The following is a 7,587-nucleotide window of genomic DNA, read 5'->3' on the forward strand; positions in this document are numbered from 1 at the left end:
TTTCCGAAGGTTCTTTTCTTTTATTAGAATTAGAAGATGAGTTATAAATTTCCATATTTTGCTTTGTGGAAGAAATTGGATTTAAAGTATACAAATTGCCAACCAATGCACCAGAACAGATAATCACATTATTTCTTTTAATAACTACATCGTTACTGAAAGAAACAGAATATCAATCTAAAAACAGTTTAGAAACTGAAATTAAATTCTTTCTAAAATTGGGTACATAAAGACAATTTCTTAAAACCAAATTTCTATTTCTACTAAAAGATAAGTAGACGTCTCCCACTGCAACAGCTGCCACCTTAGTAGCATTGCCCATGTAAACGGTAATTTCTCCATCAGATAATCGTCGGGTTTCCTGGAACCCCTGCAAGGAATTGCAGACATGATCAGTGGCTCCCGTATCTACACACCAGGTGCTGGTAGATAACACCGCTAAACATGTTTCAACAACTAGAGCATGAGATATACCTTTGTTTTGGTTCCTACGAGGACAGTCCGCCTTCCAATGTCCTGCCTGCTTGCAGATGAAGCACTTGCCCTTGGGCTTCTTCACTCCAGCTTTAAATCCCGTACTCTGAGATTTATTCACTTTCTTTGCTGAGCCAGCTTGTTTCTTCTTCTTCTTTCCTTTCGGTTTAGAAGTAGAACCATTTTCAGCATAGTGAATTTGAGAATTGTGACGAAATAATCCTTCTGCTGCTTGAAGTTCTGTCAGTAGTTCCCCTAATGAATAAATCCTTTTATTCATATTATAGTTCAGGCGGAACTGCTCAAAACTTCTAGGTAGCGTTTGGAGGATCATATCGATCTGGGTTTCCCCATCAATTTCTCCTCCAAGGATCTGTATCTCGTTCAGATAAGCCATCATCTTTAGGATATGATCCCTTACAAGAGTACCCTCTTGCATGGTGGCTGTCATTATCTTTCTCATAGCTTCTTGTCTAGAAGCCCTATCCTGATGACCAAAGAGTTCCTTGAGATTGTTCATAATATCATAAGCTGTTGGTAAATCTTGATGCTGATGTTGCAATACATTTGACATTGAAGTCAAAATGTAACACCGCGCCATCTCATCTGCCTTTACCCATCTCTTATGATATTCAATCTCCTCTTGGGTAGATTCACCAGTGGGTGCATCAGGACAAGGTTCAGTCAGTACAAATTTATAGCTTTCAGAACAATGTCCAGGTTCCTTTTCCAATCTATGTAATTAGGTCCAGTAAGTCTATTTTGTTGAAGTATGATGGATAGTGGGTTGAAAGTCATCCTAAGAATCACAAATAACTTTTGGTCAGAACTCTAAATTTAGAATAATATTGATTCCTCAAACAATACTATTTTAAATTAACCAACACCTCATATGTAACGACCACCCTTCTTACTACTACTACTACTCTCTAAGAGTAACCGTTACTTATCTACTACTCTACTTAACCGGTTTATTAAAAATCTCTAGGAAAACCCTACCGAAAAATTTCGGCAGAGTCTCCCCTGTACCGGTGACAATAATCATAAGTACATACATATACAAAGCAATAACATCACCACGCAGTTTATATATAACTAAAAATAAACTATCCTAGCAATAGTAAACAAAAGAACTCCAACAATAGGAAATAACTCAACTACAATGCGGAATAAACTTAACATAGACAAAGGGAAACTACTAAAACAATCTCTATCAATTTAATAACTGAAAGAAAACTCCAAAGAAGGAGTCTTGACAGTTTCCTTAGCAAACTCATGATCTCTCCATAGTCCAGCCATCACACACCTTCATCACCACCACCTTGTCGCCTTCCTTTCATACTTTAGCTTTTCCTTTATCTGCAGTAGGAGGAAAGTAGTATCTATAAGCTAAAAGCTTAGTAAGTGCTTGCCTACTCACAAAAACTCGATATGCATGTATATAACGAAAAACATGCTAAATCTGAATGCTTAGAAGAAAGCTACTCATGCTCATCTACTAGTAAATAAATCAGATTAACTGAAATACTAAACATGTAATCATGCTCATAAATAGCATAGAAATCATATTAACTGAAAAGCTAACATGTAAAGCTACTCATGCTATACAAGAATAAAACTATAACTGCATGCTGAAAAGCAAATAAAGCTAATCATGCTAAATAATCTAATAGCAAGAAATCAACTAAATGATAAGACATATAGTCATGCTCAAATAAACTCATAAGGAAGCAAATAAAAACTGATACTGCATGCTTCAAATAACAAGAAGCTAAACTTTCTAATTCTAAACATATTTGATGTTTGTTTCATTTGTTTCCAAAAACTTTTACTTTTATACTTCAAAATAATAATCAACTTCTCTTGGGCTCGGCATTGTACCACTTTGGTATTTTACCAATTTGCGCGCATCCTTAATAAGAGTCGAGGTAGCTAATCCCGAAACTACTAAGGTACTTCTAGGCCTTGTGCCTAGGGGCATCTTGGAGCCCATCCCTTGGACCTTGTATCCGGTACATGCCCTTTAAAAGTAAAATACTTTTTTTTTATCTTTAAATACTTCTTATAATAAAATGCTTTGGCATTTAATAAGCACCTTGTGTGCCAAAATCCCTAAAGTCTTGACTTCGGAATCTTACTTAAGGCTTTAGCCTTTTTCTTTCTTTTCTTTATCTTTCTTTTACTTATCTTTTGGTAATTTAGTAGAGGATCATAACTAAAACCAAAAGTAGATCTGTTCATGTTAAATGAGGTAGTAAAGAAACTTAAATCTAAACTGCATACTATCCTAAACAAATTCTGCATGCTTTGTTAACAAAATTCTAAAATACTATAAATACATGCTATCCATGTTCATTGCATATCTATAAAAACTAAAACTATATATTGAACACATGCTATTCAAGTTCATTGCATATATATACAGAAAACTAAGCAAAGCAATAAGAAAATATGCTTGTCTAACCGCAATAAGAAAATATGCTTGTCTAATAGCAAAGGAAGCTACTGGTGAAGTAAACAAAACATGTTTCAAAATCAAGCAAAACTGAAAGTCATGTTCTTCTTCTCTTGTTCATAATATAGGCAAATATTGATTGACTTTGCATGACCCCTTGGACTTATTCCGTATACAAATCACACACGTGCTTGGAATTAATGACTTAAATGTTAAACAAGGAAGTATCCACCTCAATAAACAAAACAAACTGATCATTGCTCATTAAGGTTGATACGGATCAAAGAAGATTCCAAGTTTTCAATATTAAAGCACTCTTCATAAACCAAAACTAGAATGCTGGCCTCAAACAAAATCAGATATTTAAATACTATCATAACAATTACTATTTCAATCAGTAAATACCATATTCCTTATAAACCTTTTAATTGAATCCAAACAGAGACATTATAACATCTTATAACCCTTTTAGCCATGGTTATCACCTTGAGGTTTGAGTTAATTTATATGCTCAGTTGCGAACTCTGTAGTTCAATCCTTAACTTGAGAATTGTACCAATGGTTCTCACAAGAAGGAATACATGATAGTACAAAATTGAGTAAACACTTAACCTTAAAATGCTATAGGATATTTCTTTTTTTTTCTTCCTAATGATCTTATCACCGTTGCCATCACGTTTCTAAACTCTCCATAGCCATCAATTTCATTATAAGCATCCTGATGGTATTCAACAGAATCTAGCCAGCATTACCAACATCAAGGGAGACATTTATTCCATTATTATCACAAAGCATGAAACTAAGTAGCATAGAATCCGATCAAAAACGCCAAGCACCCTCAAGCTGTCCAAAAGCTTTCGGGAACAAGGAAAAAGAACAAGGAATAAATCTCGGAGCTATCCTACTGCAGGTGAGGAAGCACTTACCTCACGTTCTCGGACTTACAACTGGAGAAGAGGACTCTAAAGCTTCTAGGGTTCGGAGGATGTGAAGATCTCTGCGATCCCTTCCTATCCGCGTGTTCTCCTTGACGAGGAGACCACGAATCCGTGAACGGCTTCTGAAAAGAAGCCCTTGCCGGCCGCCGGAGAGGAACCCTAGGTCGGCTTCACCTTCCGCCTGATCTGCCGCCGTCGCACGCGAGAGGTGAGGAGAGGAAAAGAAATTTTAGGTTTTCCGAAAATCACTTTAGTCCTCACTTTATAACTAGGGTTATTTTTGGTTCCAACTATAGCTTAAATGGAATTTTTCTCCTTCTTTAATAACAAACAATCACTAGCACACTTGGTCAGCCCGGCTTTAACCAAATCAGAGATCTTGGCTTCGATTCCTCAACCGCGCACTTTTATTTCCAATTTATTTTACTGTTCCTAACTACTACTTAAATATATATCGCTCCATATATGATTAACAAATCGAGCGCAGCTCGGTTGGTTGGGCCGGTTTTGCTTGGGCCAGGGGTGCTGGGTTCGAAACCCAGCTTCTACAACCCCTTTTTTTTTTTTTATTTTAGTTTATTTTTAAAACTTATTCTCCTTGGTAAAAATACCAAACAGACTCCAAAATTTGCATAAAAATACTCTAAAAATTCCTAAAAATCTCTAGAATATTTTAAAAGTATTTTCAAATATTTTTATGGATTTTTAGAACTTGAAATAGGGAAAATTGGGTCGTTACAATTCCCCATACCTTATAAAAAGTTCGTCCTCGACCTTAGAATAGCTCTGGATACTGTCTCATACTGTCCTCCCGCTCCCAAGTGACTTCCTCGTGCTTCTGGTTCTGCCAGATAACCTTCACTAGTGGCACTTCTTTATTTCTTAGTCTCTTGACTGCTCTGTCCATTATCTGTGTAGGTCTGCTCTCATAACTAAGATCCTCTTGGATCTGCACTGACTGAGGCTGAATCACTTGGCTCGGGTCATGGAGACACTTCTTTAGCATGGAGACATGAAATACATTGTGTATTGCTGACATGTCTTGTGGTAAATCCAGCTTGTAAGCTACTTTCCCAATCCTTTCTATGATTAGGTAAGGTCCTACATAACGAGGACTTAATTTACCGTTCTTGCCAAATCTCATCACTCCCTTCATAGGAGCGACCTTGAGAAAGACTGAATCCCCAACTTGAAATTCAAGTGGCCTACGGCGTGTGTCAGCATAACTCTTTTGTCTACTCTGGGCAGTAGTCTCATCTACCAGCTCTGTCTGAATGCCCAGTTCTACTTCCATTTCTTTTCTCTCACCTGCTTCTTGCCAGCAAATGGGTGATCTGCATTTCCTGCCATACAACGCCTCATAAGGAGCCATCTTGATGGTGGCCTGATAGCTGTTGTTGTAGGCAAATTCAGCTAAGCACAGATACTTGCACCAACTGCCTTTAAAATCTAGTGCACAAGCCCTGAGCATATCTTCTAGGATCTGGTTTACTCGCTCTGTCTGCCCATCAGTCTGAGGATGGAAGGCTGTGCTGAACTTGAGTTTGGTGCCTAGTGCAGTCTGAACACACTCCCAAAAGTGAGAGGTGAAGCGCCCATCTCTATCAGAAACAATAGATTTAGGAACTCCATAAGTCTGATCACTTCCTTGACGTACAGTTGTGCCAACTGCTCTATGGAGTGGAACACCTTGATGGCTAGAAAATGAGCATATTTGGTCAATCTGTCCACTATCACCCATATCGCATCATATCCATTTGTGGTTCTTGGAAGACCTGTTATGAAGTCCATGGATATGTCTTCCCACTTCCACTCTGGTATAGGAAGAGGTTGTAGAACTCCTCCTGGTCTCTGGTGTTCTGCTTTGACCCTCTGACATGTCAGGCAGGTACTGACATATTTAGCTACATCTCTTTTGAGTCCAGACCACCAGAATCTTTGTTTCCCGTCTTGATACATCTTGGTAGAACCAGGATGCATGGAATAAGGTGTACTATGAGCTTCTTCTAAAATTTTCTTTCTCAGCTCTTTGTCATTGGGAACACAAAGGCGGCTCCCCTGATAAAGAATTCCACTGTCTGATACTCGAAACTCTAAATTTTCTTCTTTCTGTATCCCTTGCTTGATCTTTTGGATATCAGGATCTTCACTTTGCTTCTTCTGTATATCCTCAAGCAGGGTTGACTCTAGAGTCAATGCAGAGAGTTGCCCATAAATAATTTCAAGTCCGAAATCTGACAACTCCTTCTGTAGTGGCAGGGCTAATGATGACAAGGACATCAAGAATGCACTGGATTTTCTGCTTAGTGCATCTGCCACTTTATTAGCTTTACCTGGGTGGATCACTTTCTTTCACTTCCAACTGATGATACCCAGAGCACAGGTCTATTTTAGAGAACTCTATTACCCTTTTTTAGCTGATCATATAGATCATCTATTCTAGAATGAGGGTACTTGTCCCTAACTTCTACTTTGCTCGGCGCTCTAAAATATATGCACATTAGCATAGATCCGTCTTTCTTCTTAACGAACAACTCTGGAGTTTCCCGGGGTGAATGACTAGGGCGGATGAAACCCTTGTCAAGTAACTCCTGAAATTGTTCTTATAACTCTTTTAGCCCTGCTAGAGAAATTTGATACAGAGCTTTTGAAATTGGCTCCACTTCTCTGTTGGGAGGTAATCCAGGTAGCTCTTCTAGAAATACCTCTGGATATTCACAGGCTACCCGAACGTCTTCCTGCTTGGGTCTTTCTTGTTCTTCTGTACTCCAGTTCTGATCACTTGATTGAGGTCTCTGTTTCCCCACTGTCTTGTCTTCGATCTTGACTGACTTGTGTTGCATTTGTTGTGCCTTGATGCCGTTCAGATAGTGCTCACTAATGCCCTGCTGACCAGCTCTTCACCAATCTATGGTCGGTGAGTTTCACTACTCACATTAGGTGTTATTTCTGGTCTCAGCATTAGGAGCATCAGTCTGACTCGTTCTTTCACTGTACTTACTAACTCTAGGCAAAGGTGAGCTAGCTTGTTAAATCTTTTAACCGCTTCTTCTACTAGCATGTCACCTTGTCTGAATTCCATAAGCTCCTCATACTGTTTATTGATGATCCGTTGACGGAAGAATTCTTCGTAAAACTCTATCTCGAAGTCAACCCAGCTCATCTGGTTGACTGCTCTCTTACTCTTAACTCGCTCCCACTACATATAAGCATCTCCAGATAGGCAAAAAGAGGCACACTTAATGGTATCAACCTTCTCGACTTCTGGTCAGTCAAGAAGCTCCATTGTGCTCTCAAATGTCTTGAACCAAGCCTGGGCATCCTAGGGCTCAGTCGTGCCTGAGAAGCTTTCTGGTTTCAGCTTCATCCACTGGATGAGGTATGCTTCTTGTCTTCTAGGTGTTGTGGTGACTTCCAGGGCAACCGATAGAACTTCAGTCACCCCTGGAGTCTCCACATTAATGGTTGGGGGAGTGGGAGGAGCTGGCTTTTGATTGGTCATCTAGTTGACAATCATTTGTTGCTGCTCTACTACTTGTCTCTGGAGTTGGGCAAGAACTTCAGAGAGATTGGGCTCAATTGATCTAAGCTCTTCGTTCACCTGATCTTGGTTCTAAGTACGAACGGTGCGGGGATATCCTCTTCTTAACATCCAGTTATGCAAAGAAAAGGCTTGATATCTTCTCTATCCTTTCTAACTTCTCTATCCTTTCTAAACAA

The 7,587-nt window shown here is 38.9% G+C and overlaps 1 long non-coding RNA gene across 1 annotated transcript; it reads right to left on the reverse strand.

The window, feature by feature from the left end:
* Window positions 1-3,560: 3,560 nt before the first annotated feature.
* Window positions 3,561-4,131, reverse strand: LOC122027620. The gene is made up of 2 exons (XR_006124475.1): window positions 3,856-4,131; window positions 3,561-3,667 (listed from the first exon to the last, which is right to left on the reverse strand). It is a non-coding gene; the product is annotated as an uncharacterized LOC122027620 (long non-coding RNA).
* Window positions 4,132-7,587: the final 3,456 nt, after the last annotated feature.

The sequence above is a fragment of the Zingiber officinale genome, chromosome 10A (genome assembly GCF_018446385.1).
Source record: "Zingiber officinale cultivar Zhangliang chromosome 10A, Zo_v1.1, whole genome shotgun sequence".
Taxonomy (NCBI): domain Eukaryota; kingdom Viridiplantae; phylum Streptophyta; class Magnoliopsida; order Zingiberales; family Zingiberaceae; genus Zingiber; species Zingiber officinale.